We start from the raw sequence: 15560 nt of genomic DNA on the forward strand, positions 1-15560 counted from the left end.
TCTTCTCCATCCCCTCGACAAGAAAATGCTACAAGTAGCATGCAAGGAGTCAGGAAAATTTGGGTACCAAAAGCAAAGCTTAAGGATAAGCCGATTCAAATCTGGGTGTCCAAAACATCACCGACAAAATAAGAGAAGGTTCCAAGGGTAAAAACACAGAGACGAGCATATGAGAGCAAGGAACCTAACTTGAAATGGATTTGGAAGAAAAGGAAAACTTATCTTCTCCACAAACAGTAAAACCAATCAAGCAATGGAGAGTTAAGTCTCAAAAGACTCCACCACACCATACAACAACAAGCAATCCAAGCTACCAATGGCGAGAAAAAGCTCGACAACAGTCAAAAGTGCTACCAACAGCTCAAGAAATTAGCGTGCTAAAGCATCCTGATATACAATCAAAGAGAGAGCACACAAGCCTATAAGATTTGTTGTTTAGGAGACAACATCAGAAAGCCTCGACATCAGAAACCCTTAAGTTAATTACTCAAGACCGAGCTCTTGCACATCATAGTGTTTTGAATTGCATTGATCTGTAAAGCATGGTGGAGCCAACCACGGCTATGCATAGACATGATTGTTCAACCCATGCACACAGTCGTCTCGGAGTACGCCATCTAGGAGGGGTGGAAGGGCACTAAGTAATTAAGGGCAACGTTTGAAGAGGGAGAAAAAAGTTTGATGTTAACGTGTGATTTTTTTGCAAAATTACCTAATAATGCCCTTATAATTCATCATCAAGGAAAATTCACTGATAACATCTTCCCGATGAGTGTAAATAGTGTATATACTATCAGAAAATAATCAAAAAACAGTCCTTTTTGGTTATTTTTCATAATTTTTATTGATAATGAGACTTAAAAATAGAGAAATCCAACAAAGAACAATAAAGCTGTGTTTTCCAATGGATTTTCTTAGTTGTTTGATTTTCACTTTACTTTTTTAGAGCATTTTGTTATTTTCTTTGATTTTTTTAATAAACAGGTCAGAAATTAATAATAAATAGCAAAAAAGTTCAGATGGAAAAATGGAAGACACGATGGTGATACAAAAGACAGGGCGGACAAGCACAAAAATTTTCAATGAAATCAGAAGATAGAAGCGGAAGCCTAAATTAGGCTGCCAGACCCACTTTTGCAAAATTCTTGCAGAATGAGCTACATGAATTCGATCAAGGAAATTTTTGAGTCTAACATAGATTTCACGGCCTAGTAGGACTAATGAGGGAATCTAGGGAAAATTGGTTCGGGAAGTCCGGGTATAGATATCCAAAGTAGGCTAAAACCACCTCATTTCCACTTGTGGCCTTTGCAGAGAGTGCTTTTCGACCTCTTTCGCGCGTCTTTTTCGGAGTCTACAGCTGCCCATTTTCAGTGCCGTCTCACACGAGACATGAGGAGTAAGTTCTTTACTTGTCAATGATCCATTTTGTACGGCCGGTAGCTAGTCTAAACCCCTAGAAAAAATCCTAAAAACCGAGCAGTGCACGAAGACCTACAACCAAAAATTGACAATAGCGGCCTGTAAACTCAACCAAATCGGATGATTTGAAGTGTAGCATGCCCTAACATAATAGAACCTTTCTATATCATTAGTTGACCATTCGGTAGGGGTCGAGGGGGCCCCTAGTAGAAAAGCTAGGTTTTTGGCAGACAGATGCCAGAATTTGGATCTGACTCCACAGATAGCTTGCCTACGAGGTTCATATACAATGTATATGATTGGTTTAGTGAAATCAATCAAACAAAGCCCTCAAAAAGCAAAAAACGGCTCGAAGGCTACAAGCATCAAATTCGACATACAGGGTCAAACTGACTCCAAATGAGCAAGAATTGGATGAGTTGCTTCACGGCTATGTTGCGGACAAGTGCAAAGCCTCGAATTTGACTGACCAACTCAACAGACAATATAGTCACAGAAATCAGAGATTTCACAGTCGACAAAGCACAAAGTGATGCCGGCAAGACCAAACTTGACCAAATTCAATTTAGAACTTGAGTTTTACCAAACACCGAGCAAGTTTTTTCGAACAAAGTAAATGTCGAGCAAATCCACCAAAGGAAATAATGGCAAGCAAGTAGATTGCAAGAAATATTTTTAGTAAACTAAGTCTCAAATGCAGAGAAAGTTGCAAGTATGCAAAGAAAATTTCAATGATGTTTGAGGCATCGGGGTTAGAATGGGTTGCCAATTGACTAATATGAAGATATCACTAGCACTAGTAGGTGATAATAGAGGTCTTTCCCAAAGCCATTGGGGTTAGAATGAGTTGCCAACTGACTAATATGAAGATATGACTAGCACTAGTAGGTGATCATAGAGGTCTTTCCAAAAGCCATTTATTCTCAACTAGACTAATCTTTATGTTTGGGAGAGTGAGACATCTATGTAAAAAAAAGGGGAGCCAAGTGGACACTAAAAGGCATTCTACAATTTAATATTATAACTCAAAAATAATTGACATATTTAGCAGATTTATCATGGCATTACCCCAAAAAATGAGACAAAAAAAATATAGTGACGTGAAGGAGCTCAAAGAAAATGATGTTGGCAACATAAGATGTAAAAATGATGAGCTTGGTAAGGCTTTGTCCATGCATGAGGTACTCATAGTGTGTTTGCTATGAATCTCCCAAAACAATGGGTACTAGTGTGGGTGGCTTTGAGTATATACATGTTCGATACCCAGATAGGTGTAGAGAGAAATGCATGAGAAACTTGAAAAGTGTTAAATGTGCTTCCATAAAAGATGAAACAAGAGTACCCCTTGCACACGTGCTTTAATCATCATTTTTCAATCATGAGTGCGGATGCAAGAGGTGGATGCTCGTTGGAAATATCTCACGTACTTGGCAATATGATTCATTGCAGGGCTACTTGGAGGGTGGAAGAAGTGTTTGATTGGGGTGGGAGGGGTTGAAAGACTTTAGGCAGGGGGGGACAAAGCTCGTTGCTTCTATGACGTGGTTTCCAAATCCTCTTGTGAAGAGCCAATTCCAAATGGCTCCGCGATATTGGATACTAAGGATTTGCATGAGTTCCACAGCCTCTTGTGAACCCAGTTTAATATTGAGAAGTTGACACCCATTTTCTTCAAGAATTTCAATTTGGGGGTACCAACAAGAATTTATTTCAAAAAAGAGAAATAAATAGGAGATGCTCTCAAATATTATAGGGAGTCCAAATTAGATCTTCAGATGCTCTCTTTTGGATGCCCAAAACATAGCTTGGATTCATGGAATCTGTGTGTGTGTGTGTGTGTGTGTGTGGGGAGACCCTTCAAAAGAAGAGGTGCATTTTACTCTCTCTCTCTCTCTCTCTCTCTCTCTCTCTCTCTCTCTCTCTCTCTCTCTCTCTCTCTTTGCCTATGAGGCCCTAGCTTTGGTTGCATTCTTGCCCTAGTCCAAATCATTGCTAGTACTACTATGGAAGAAAGATCATTTCAGAAATTGCAAAGGGTTGAGCAAGACAAAGCTCTTTGCTACCTCCATCAGATGCAAAGGGATGGTGGCATGTGGCCTTGCCCAAGGCTTTGACATGGGTGGAGATAGGAGAGTTAGTCGACACGAAGGCCCACAGAGAAGGGAAGAGGGCTTTCCCATGTGCACGTCTACGGGAGATCTGCATGTTTGCTTTGCCATCAGTCCTACCTGTAGCTTCGAGAAGATTCGAGAGAATCTTTTGAACAAATCAAGTATTATTATTAATGTAGAGCCACACGTATCACAAATGATTTTGATGTGGTTAATTAAGGGAGTCTACCTAGATGCTCTCATGGGTTTGAGGAGAGAAGTGGCACATGGAAGGGGAAGAGATGACGAAATATAGGTTCCATGTGTCAATGTGCAGAGAGAGAGAGAGAGAGAGAGAGAGAGAGAGAGAGAGAGAGAGAGAGATTTTCTACAATGAAGGTCTGTAGATGATGTGTCAACCTTCTAGAGGAGTCTTGTGTCTAGCTTGGGCACATTACTCTCTCTCTCTCTCTCTCTCTCTCTCTCTCTCACACACACACACACACACACACACACACACACACACACACACACACACACACACACAGCTCAGGTGAAAACCAGCTGTAGTTGGCCCAAGTACCTCCACGTGGTGGTGAGGCAAGGCACATATCTTGCATGTGACCACAATGATCGCCGTAGGTGCTTGGTATTTTGAAATAAAGCCCAAAAGGTGCAATTACCAATTACTGATAATTGTGCCTCCTGTGACCATGCTCTTATATTGTGCGCATCTATAGAATAGGGGAGGCACTTCTATTTTTTCAACAGTGAGGGTGCATAGTAGGGCAGGAGATGGGCTTATAGACCGGCTCCGCGGACCCCATGATGGCATGGTCTTTTTCTTCACATTTGCAGCTTTGCAAGAAATCAATCAAAATCAAAATAGACACCTCCAAATCAGTACGTGGCGCCGCGTCTTGATTTGGGAGTTTTTTATATTGTGAGTTGTTGGACCTCACAAAGAGAGAGAGAGAGAGAGAGAGAGAGAGAGAGAGAGAGAGTTGTAGCATACTACCTACATTGCTTGCAAAGAAGCTGAGGATGGAAGTCTCCAAGAAAGAGGTGGTTCTTGAACTCTTGCTCTTGGCCCTTCTCGCCGTGGTGCGCACCGTCTACCAAGGACTTCGTTCGCCTTCATTGATATATTCTCTTTGAGGAATGCAAATGCACCTGCTATACTACCTGAAAGCGTGTTTGATTTTGAGAGAGAGAGAGAGAGAGAGAGAGAGAGAGAGAGATCGCAACCAAATTGCCAATTATGCAGTGGCTGGCCTCCGAAGGAAGCTGTTTTTGTCAGCGCCTTGAAACCCCCCCAAATCAAGACGCGGCGCCGCGTCCTGATTTGGGGCTTTTTCATATCCTGAAAAGGAGTTGCTTTGACTTGGCGGACCTCAATATGGACCTGAGAGAGAGAGAGAGAGAGAGAGAGAAGGAGAGAGAATTGTATCAGTGCGTGCTTGCAGCGCTTATAGCTCCATGCTCCATATTTTTTGGATTTTTGCAGCATAAGCGAGGTTCTTTTGCTAAAAACGGCACTGTATGCTGTGGCGTCGTCCATTGAGAGCCTGTGCAATAGCTGGTCATGCAGACAATTGTCTCTCAGCCTCTCCTGCCCCCACAACCCCTTGGCGAGACGGGGCTCACAGTTATACGTCCTGCATTGCATACAAAGAAGTTGAAGTTGAGGATGGTGGGGTGCGCGCCATCTGCCAAGGCCATCGTTGGCAACAATATTAGTAGTAAGTACATTAAACCTCTCCAAATCAGGGCGCGGCGCCGCGTTCTGGTCTGGAGGATTTTCATATTCTCAAAAGATCTACGAGAACCTTTTGGCTTGGCATCCGGACCTCAATTTGTACCCGAGAGAGAGAGAGAGAGAGAGAGAGAGAGAGAGAGAGAGAGAGAGAAACTCATGCTCTTGGCCATTCTGGCTGTGGTGTGCATGCCATCTGCCATCGCCGTCCGTGGACTGAGTTCAAGAGGACATGGAAGCTGTCAAGCACCACTTGCTCTCCTATGCTCCTTACTACGCCAAGTGGTATGGTGGAAAGAACTAGACTGACCTCCCGGCCCCCTCCTTTCATCCGTCTCCCACCTCGGTTTGTGTTTATATCTCATCATCATCAGCCTCCATTTTCCTCTTTATGCGTTGGTTGTCCATGATTTTCTCTGTTGTAGCTCTTATTTGGTATATTATGGCATTGTTTTCGAAGGAGAGAGAGAGAGAGAGAGAGAGAGAGAGAGAGAGAGAGCGTCTAGTATGTGGCACCACATATTGATTTGGGAATTTTCAAATCCTCGAAAGGCGTTGCAAGAAATGTTTGACTTGACAAACCTCGATACGCGCTCGCTCACGCGCGAGAGAGAGAGAGAGAGAGAGAGAGAGAGAGAGAGAGAGAGAGAGGTTAATTTAGTAGGTTGGTGATGGTGGGTATCCTATCTCACTTTTGTGTCACAACCTCCATGCTTGTTGCCCATGGTCGATCTTGCTCAAGGCTAGCAAGCATTGCAAAAGAGACTCAGCCGCCGTTGATAAACATACATGCAGGACATGTAGCCGGTGAGTTTGTCCTAGTTGACCATGGAACCTGTAAAAATTGATCAACCCATTTGTTGTTGGCCTTTGGATCCCTGCATTATACATGATGGGCAGTTGTGGAAGGAAAGGTTGCATGCACTGTCTAGGTATTTAGAGATGCAAGGAGCTTCCTTTCAAGAGGGAAGCAGGCATGGAGAATACTCACATAAGAATCATACAAATAAGCATTCTATACCTTTGTACATGAGTGCTCTAACAGATAAAATTCTAAAACTTTTGGAAAAATAGACCGTGCTATGTATTAATGTGGGATCTATACACAAAGATGGTTGTTTATAATAAAAAGAGCCAAAGAGTTCTCTATGCAATAGATATTTGGGGTATATTTACTATACAAGAATGTTTTGATTGAGAGAGAGAGAGAGAGAGAGAGAGAGAGAGAGAGAGAGAGAGAGAGATTGATGGTCAAATGTGAGCTAATTATATTATAGAAGTATTAATAGGAGGGTTTACCGACTCCATTGATTGTGGCCTCTCAAAAGCAATCAAGAGTGCCGCTCATTAACATCAAGACTCCATGTTTGAAGAGTGTAGCTACTCTTAACATATTGTATATTCTATAAGGTGATATACTGCAAGCAATCATTTTCATCAGCTTTTAGTGCTACTTATGAAAATGGTGACCTAGATTTCATAATTCCTACTTATGGCTCAGCTTCCTCCCGTAGCCAACACCACTACCTTGTGCATCACCTCCTCGTCCTTGTCCACCAGCTGAAACCAATGTCGTAGATGCCCTCCAGGCTATGATGTACCAAGATTCACCAAATATTTTCAGATTCCATGTAGGCAACACCATCTACCACCTTTCCTTTCACCGCTTGTAGGTATGCACATGGGTATAAAGTAAAGCATGATGATGATGGCCTAACGAATTGCAACTGCGTGACCACCTACTCTCATATTGGCGATCTCTTGCTTGATTATAAGTTGGGTTGAATAGCTCGAGTTTCACAAAGCATTTTTTCCCTTTATTTTTAGAGTGTCTTTATTGAACGTGCATTTCCCTTTTAGAGAGAGAGAGAGAGAGAGAGAGGAAAAAGAAGAAGAAGGTGAACAAGAGAATTGTTCATCTGATAATGAATAGTTGACAGTCATGGATTTCTCTTTATTTGCAAGCGAAAAATCTTGCATTAATTTTGCTTTACTTGATGACCTTCCTTGCAAGTTTCTTTTTTTTTGAAAAAAAAAACTCTATGCTCAATTTCATAGTCAATTGAAAGGAACATTCAACTTAGATAACATAAAGATCTTCCTGTAACAAATGTGGCCCTAAACAAAAACCTTAGATAACATAAAGATCTTTCTAACAAAACCATGTAGATCTATTACGATGCTCCATCACTATCTTGTATAGTACACACATTTTTAGACTTTGGTATTGTCTATATTATATCAAAAAGTCAACTGTGTTTCCTAATTTTTGGAAATCTTGAGCGACACTTCGTATTACATAAATGTATACAAAGTTAATACTAATGTTTCAGTTGTTCTCTTTGAAATATTGGATTTGCTCGGTTTTTTATTCGCTCGAATAATCTTGCTCGATCTTTGGAAATCCTCTAGAACTTGTTTTAAGTGTATATAATGTGTTTAGGTCAAAATTTTTAAGTATTGCAAAAAATTTGTGACTGCTTGGAAATTGTTACTTTTTCACTATTTTTGCTTGGAAATTGAATCATCACCTCACCTATCATGTGTACACACCTATATTGCATGCCAAAAATAAAGTATGAGCCAAAATGAGCACCTATAACTTGGAAAATTGCTAGAAAACTCAAAGAAGTCTTTGCAAGCCAATTTTTGGGTTATGGACCACATTTCTTGATTCAAATCACCTCATATCTCATACACAAAACAAACTCTATACAATGCCTAGAACCAATTTCTACCAAAAAATGTTGATTTCAGTAGAAATGTTAATAATCGCGATTATTTACTTTCAAGACAAACTGAGGGAATTTTGATATTTTGCCATCATACATCCAAAGTACATGATGTGTTAAGCCCACTAGCCAAGTTTGAACCAATTTGGAGCTCAAAATCTCAAATTTCCATTATATCTACTGTTTCAGAGACCTAAAGCCAAAATCTAGTACCATTTTCACCCTATGCATCCAAATGAGCCCATATTTCACTCAGAGTCTGTATTTGGCATATACTTCAAGCCTGTGATGCCAAGTTTGCAAAATGTTGAAAAAATACTCAGCTGTAAATAATCGTGATTATTTACTTTGGTTGCAAAATTTTGTTTGGACTTTACTATTTTGTTCCTTGCATGCTTTTATGCATCTATGCTTGTTCAAAAATTGATTTGAGGGAAATTGGACCAAAATTGTCAACATTTTAGACTAAAGGACATTTCAGAGAAAAATCCATAAAATCTGCTAACTTTGACACTCCATTCATTGCAAAGGAGCCATGCAAGCAGCAGAGAGGGCCAAGAAGAAGCTCCACCAAATAGAAAAGTTGTAGGAGCTACCCACATACCAAAGTGACCGAGATTCAGTCAAAGCCGCCAAAGAAGCCTATCTTTCAAAAGAACAGCTAGAAGAGCATCACACCACAATGTTCACCGGCATATTCAAGAGTGAGGAGGGACATCAGGTAGAGTTGCAACTTCTACCAAAAGAAGTGTATGATGTCGCCGCGAAGCCTGAGACCGAAGAAGCCAACCGCAGGTTAGGACTCAAAGATTTCTATGAACAAGAGCTGTGCGGTGTGGATTTCCAAAAAGTTTACGAGCTTTTATCCACGATCAAAGAAGATGGAACTGCCTAGATTTCTGACCCTCAGGGGAATAAAGTTGAGGAGGTGATAACCAAGGAAATAGTGGCAGAAGCACTCAGACTGCCCATACAAGGAATAACAATGAGGGCAAGGGACAAGAAAATGGCAGGTACTTTCACCAAAGAGACACCTTTGAGGACCTTATTCACAAGCACGTGGAAGAACCAGCCAGGTATACCACCAACACTTTCACTTCCTGGCTAAGAGGCCACCAAGGTATACCACGCCAAATCATGTAGCTGCCACCACCTTCATGCAAGTCCTCAAGTCAACAACCAAGCAACCAGTGGACCACGCACAATATGTCTTGACCATGTTGAAAGGCACAAAGAAAGAAGGAAAGATTACTTACCTGGGTGCACCAAAGGTATTGACGAGAATTGCATACAATGCCATCGGCATGACTAACAACCTACCACCTACCCCAGACCAAAACACTTGGATACTGTTAGCTCAACCATCTCCTCGAGCTACAATATCGGATGTAGGATTGGCTAAAAGCTCGCCGGAAAGGCACATCAGTGAAAGCTCGGATAATGAGGAAAAGAGAGCACGAAGGGAGGAAATGAAGAGAAAAGCCGTGGCAGCACACCAAGAAGAGCCTGTGCAACACACATACCAACGCATTCGACAAGCACAAGGAAAGGACCCGAAAAAATGGGTGCCTACTGAGCTTAACACTAGATTGGTAACAGGACACTTTTGACACTTTTGTGTCCTATTAAGTGACCATTTTGCTTGAATTATTTGAAGAGTATGAAAATGAATTTTTAGGTGCTATATATCCACAAAGTTGCCTTATGAGCTGAAAAAAACTTAGCATTTTCTTTTTAGTATCCATCTCACCATTACCTTACTCTTGCACAACATTTTTTAACCTAAACTGTATGAAAAAACGGGTCCTGTTTTTGGCTTCTTTTCAATTTTTGGCAACTATACCACTCTAAACTTCATGTTTGTGAGGTTTAGATGGCTAGAGGTTAGGCCTTCATAGTTCTCAACATGTTTTGATGCTTGTAGCGAGAGCTAAATGTTAAAATTGAAATTTATGACCAATTTACAAGAATTGCATAATCCTGTTTTTTGGCCAAAATTAGCACTTTTATGATTTTTTTGGTGGATTTCTTGATATCCAAATTCAATTTTGATTGTGTCAGTGTAATGTATAACATAAAGTTAGTCTTCCTTGAGTTTTGGGGGACCTAATATGCTATATAGCATAGTATATGATGATGGTTGAGTTTTTCGATTGCTGAAGAATACGATACATTTTAGAGTAGCAAGTATAATTTTCTCAATATTGCTAGTTTCTTAGGCCAATTGTGTGTATTTTGTAGGTAGTAACCATATCTAATCATAGACTACAAACTTGGCTAGATATTGAGTAGTTTCTATGGGTTTCTAGAGGTCATAATGCTAAACCCAGTTTTTTCATGTTTGCTGTATTTATCACATTATCATTGCCCCCAAGGTTCCAATTGTAAGAGATCCATTATCCTTTTGACATGCTCCATGGCTCCTTTTGAATCCAGAGGCCCAAAGGGAACTAAGAAAACATGTATATAGTATCTGTATTGAGCGTGACTATAGAAACTTTGATGATAGGTCCGCAGAATGGCAAAAATGCAACTTTTTTGTACCTATTTTTTTTGCCCAAAAAAAATTTAGTGAGGTAAAAGAAACCATATGTTTTGGTCACCAGCCCATTGAAGTTAATGGGGCATTTTATCTCATGTCCTACAAAAATCTCCACTCTTATTTATATGCAATCAATCGTAAGAAATTGCTGTTTTGGGCACAATGCACTTGTCCATCAACTTTGGAGGCTTGTAGTGACCAAGGGATGAGAAAACTTACAAGTTTCTCATTTTTTCCATAGGTAGTAGTTATTGAACTATAAGCTAATGAAAGGATTTTTCAAAATGAGTGGATCTACTATGGTTTTGGAAATTTTTCCCAAAACCCTGAAAGGACACTTTTATGTCCTGTTAGGTTACCATTCTAGTGTTAAAGGGCCTAGAATAAAACATTCTATTAGGAAGAAATTTGAAGATCCAACAAAATCCTTGGAAAAGATGTACCAAGAAGTAGAGGCTTTAAAGCTGAAAGAAGCCGAAGAAGCAGCGAGAAAAGAAAAAGAGGTGGAAGAAGAACAAAAGAGAGCAGAGGAAACCACTGCACAAGGAGAATCACAACATACCCATGGTGATGCATCTCCCCACATCTCTTCTCCTGTCTCTGAACACTAAGAACAACCAATGCCGAGCCAACCACCATCACCGGCGGTTAAAGACACAACGAATGAGCCAATGAAAGAAGCAGAAGTTGAACAAGAGAAAGAAGCTGAAGCTACACAAGAGCCTGAACAACAAAAAACATTTGAACCTACACAAGAACCTGAACAGCAAAAGGCTGATGAATCTACATAATAAGAAACTAGATCTACTCAAGAGCAGCCAATAGAGAAAGAGCTAGAGAAAGAAAATGTAGCAAGTCCTACAATAGAAGAGGACACCACAAGGCTTGAGGAGTCAAAAGAACAAGAGGTAGAGGAACCACCCTCTATCTCCACGAAAAAAGAACAGCCACGGCTACAAGAACAACAACAACCAGCCATTCTGACACAACCAAAAGACACACAAGAGGCTGTAGAAACATCGACTCAGCCTGACACGCAATGAAGACTGGCAATCCAATGACAAAGTCATCGTACAGAGGTTAACAGATATGCTAAGCAAATGTAGGAGATGACAGAAAGGCTTTGCTCAACAGCACTTTGCTGTAGCACACAGGCCAACAAGGTAGAGATGGTGATCGACACATTCCAAGGAGAGTTAGACGACAGACTTAATTTCATCACCAATTTGCAAAGGCAAGTGTAGGAGCTGAGAGCAGAAGCTGAACAACATTAGCTCGCTAGAGATAAGCAACAAAAAGAAATGGAGGAGCTAGGTGAGCTGCTTACCAAACTATCATATGCATGCAAAGCCAAGGATGATCAGTTGACGGAAGTTACAAATGAACTTCTCACTACCACCCTATCAGCTCAAAAAACCTAGGTACAGTTAGATGTAGCCAATGTTTCTCTACAGTACTCAGAACAAAGAATCAATGATCAAGCGATATTCTTGCGGCAAATATGATAAAATCCAGCCGTTGCCTCAATCAAGGGTATAGACGAGGTCTACAAGGAACTAGAAAAGAAATAAAGACCTCGACCTGGAATTGAAGTTAGAGCAATCTCAGCGCAGAGACCTAGCCTTGATGCGGATCCAAAGAGAAGATGAACTGTTGAAGGAGATAGCTAAACTCAAAAGAGTCAACCAGCTACTGAGAGAGGGAAGGCCGAAAACGCAAGAAGAGGCAGGCACTCCGGAGCAGCCTCAAATAGAAATACCCTCAGTATCATTTGCTGAAATGGAGACACAGTCCATAATAGATCTGATTGGTGAGGAAGATTTTGGGTAACCATTACAAAAGAAGACACAATACCCATGGTCCAGCTCTCAAAGGCTAAAGAAGATACACTGAAAGAAAAGATTACACAAGAGGTAGATGAGTAGTGGAAGGCAGCGATGGATTGGGAGTTGAGAGTTCTTCACTCCGTCAACGTTTCACAACTCACTCCCAATCAAATCAATGCACAATGGCACCAACAGTCCCTGCCCTACCCTCTGAAAAAACTTGAGTTACTACAGGTAAAAGAAAGGCTTTATGCAGACATGCAAGTTGAGGGCGTAGATAAAGACCACACGAAGTGGAGGTTGAGCTGGCTGAACAAAAACCCAAGATACTTGATTCTGTTCACAAGAGCACCTGTGGCCCTACAAAAAGATTCAAATTTCTCTCCTGTACCAAGAGTAGGGACCTGGATAGCACATGAGGCACTACTCAAGAAGCGGCCAACTTGGCTAAACTACCCCAGATTGCCTGCTCCAGAAAAGGGACCAACGACTGAAGAATACATGGTGCAAACCCTAAAGGGCGCCATGTCATTCTTTAAAACTCTACCAGATTTGTCATGTGCTATGCTATATAAGATCTGCCGAATGCTTCTCACATGCATCAAACTGTTCAATGAGCCAGAGCAAGCAGGCACCCCTTGGATGTCAATTCTCGAACGTAACAAAGGTTTGTGCTATGATCTCGATGGCCAACCTTCCGAAGAAATCCTCTATAGCTTCTATGCCAGATGCATGTTTCTACCTTCACACAATATTCTGGCGTTCAAGGAAGCGTTCTACACGAGATTCTTCACTCGGCGAACGAAGATATTTGTGCCAGTGGTTAGCAACCTCACATCAAGGTTTGTAGGCTACTCAGTAGTGGAGCTAAAGAATAGAGTCACTATGCAGTTCTTGCAAGTGCCCGATAAAGAAAGGAAAATTAGATACCAAAAGGAACTGAATGTGCTTAAAGACCGCCTCGCTAGTCGCCAGCCCAAAGACCACTTCAGCCCATAAAGTTGTGTCAAGGGACGACACATGAGAGGAGGGGGGGAATGTTAGCAGCAAGCTAACACGGATATCATTTTTTGGAGTTCTCATTGTAAAAAACTTATTATTTTGATAAATCGGGAATATTGTAACTTCTATTTTCTCAGATAAACTCTCTAATTAATGAACCGAGGCTACAAGCTTCCAGATTGTATCAACCTCTCATTACCCATCTTTGGTAGAACTCCCAGATTATTAGTTTTGACCACCAAAAACCTTGGCTAAGGTATAAAAGCCAATTTTTGTAAGTTATTAATAAGTTTTGGATAATAAAATACACAGCGTGAGCTAACGGCGCTCACTCCTCTCCTTCTCACGCTTCCTCCTCCCTCCCCGCTTGTCACATTGCAGTCGCGTTTGTTGCATTGTAACCGCAGGTAAGAGCTCTACGCATTGACATAAAAACATCACAATATTTTGTATCTTTTGGGGTCGTCCTAATTTCATCATAACTAGGAATTTACACTTTCAAATCAAAAACTAAGCATAGGCAGGATATTGGGACTGCATCATTGCTAAGCATTTAGATGCATTCTGGATCGAAAACGACTAGGTCAAAAATCCACTGCTGTTAATAATTCCAATTTTGGAACTTGACCTAAAGTGGGGTTGAGACCATAAGCATGTGTGCTTAGGTCTTATAAACATGTCCTAGAAGTTTCATTACGTTTGGATGTCATTTGATGCTGTAACGGATGTGATTGGTTTGGCAATGAGCGATTGGCTTTTGGTGATTTAAGTCACTTGAGCGTAGCTTGAGTTAGATGCGGGGGGTTGTTAGTTGTTTTTCAAGAGATTGACAACCTCTTATAGCCTCTATACACTAGTCGAGTCAGCTTCGTCCCATGGATTGACAATTTAATCTTGTTTTTCGCTAATACTACAATAAGATAGGATGGTGAGATTAGACATGCATCCCACATCGATTTATCAAAATAATAAGTGTTCTACTATGAGAACTCTGAAAAACGGTATCCTTGTTAACTTACTGCTAACATTCCTCCCCTCCTTGCGTGTGTCGTCCCTTGACACAGTTGTATGGGCTGAAGTAGTCTTCGGGCTGGCGGGGGCTGGCGCGGTAGTCTTTAAGCGCACTTAGTGCCTTTTGGTATCTGATCGTTCTTTCTTTATCTGGCACTTGCAAAAACTGCATAGTTACTCTGTTGCTCAACTCCACTACTGAGTAGCCTACAAACCTTGATGTGAGGTTGTTGATCAGTGGCGCAAATATCTTCGTTTGCCAAGTGAAGAATCCCGTATAGAATGCTTCCTCGAACGCCAGTATATTGTGTGAAGGTAGAAACATGCATCTAGCGTAGAAGCCATAGAGGACTTCTTTGGAAGGTTGTCCACTGAGATCATAGCACAAACCTTTGTAACCCTCGAGGAATGCATCCAAGGGGTGTCTGCTTGCTCTGGCTCATTGAATACTTTGATGCATGTGAGAAGCATTCGGTAGATCTTATATAGCATAGCACATGACAAATATGGTAGACTTTTAAAAAATGACATGGTGCCCTTTAGGGTTTTCACCATGTATTCTTGAGTCGCTGGTCCCTTTTATGGAGCTGGCAATCTGGGGTAATTTAGCCAAGTTGGTAGCTTCTTGGGAAGGGCCTCATGTGCTATCTAGGTCCTTACTCTTCGTACAGAAGAAAAAGTCAGATCTTTTTGCAGGGCTGCACGTGCTCTCGTGAACAGAATCAAGCATCTTGGGTTTTTGTTCAGGCAGCTCAACCTCCACTTCAGGTGGTCTTTATCTGCACCCTCGACTTGCATGTTTGTGTAAAGCCTTTCTTTTACCTGTAGAACCTTAACTTTAATCAGAGGGTAGGGTAGGGACTGTTGGTGCCATTGCACATTTATTTGATTGGGAGTGAGTTGTGTAACATTGATAGAATGAAGTACTCTTAGCTCCCAATCCATTGCTGCCTTCCACTACTCATCTACCTCTTGTGTAACTTTTTCTTTTAGTGCATCTTCTTCAGCCTTTGAGAGCTCGGACCATGGGCATTGTGTCTTCTTCTATAATGGGTACCTAAAAATTTTCCTCACCACTCAGCTCTACTATGGGATGTTTCTCAATTTCAGCAAATGATACTGAGGTTATTCCTATCTGAGGTTGCTCCGAAGTGCCTGCCTCTTCTTGCATTTTCGGCC

This window comes from Adiantum capillus-veneris, chromosome 28, assembly GCF_014529385.1.
Source record: "Adiantum capillus-veneris isolate H3 chromosome 28, ASM1452938v2, whole genome shotgun sequence".
Taxonomy (NCBI): domain Eukaryota; kingdom Viridiplantae; phylum Streptophyta; class Polypodiopsida; order Polypodiales; family Pteridaceae; genus Adiantum; species Adiantum capillus-veneris.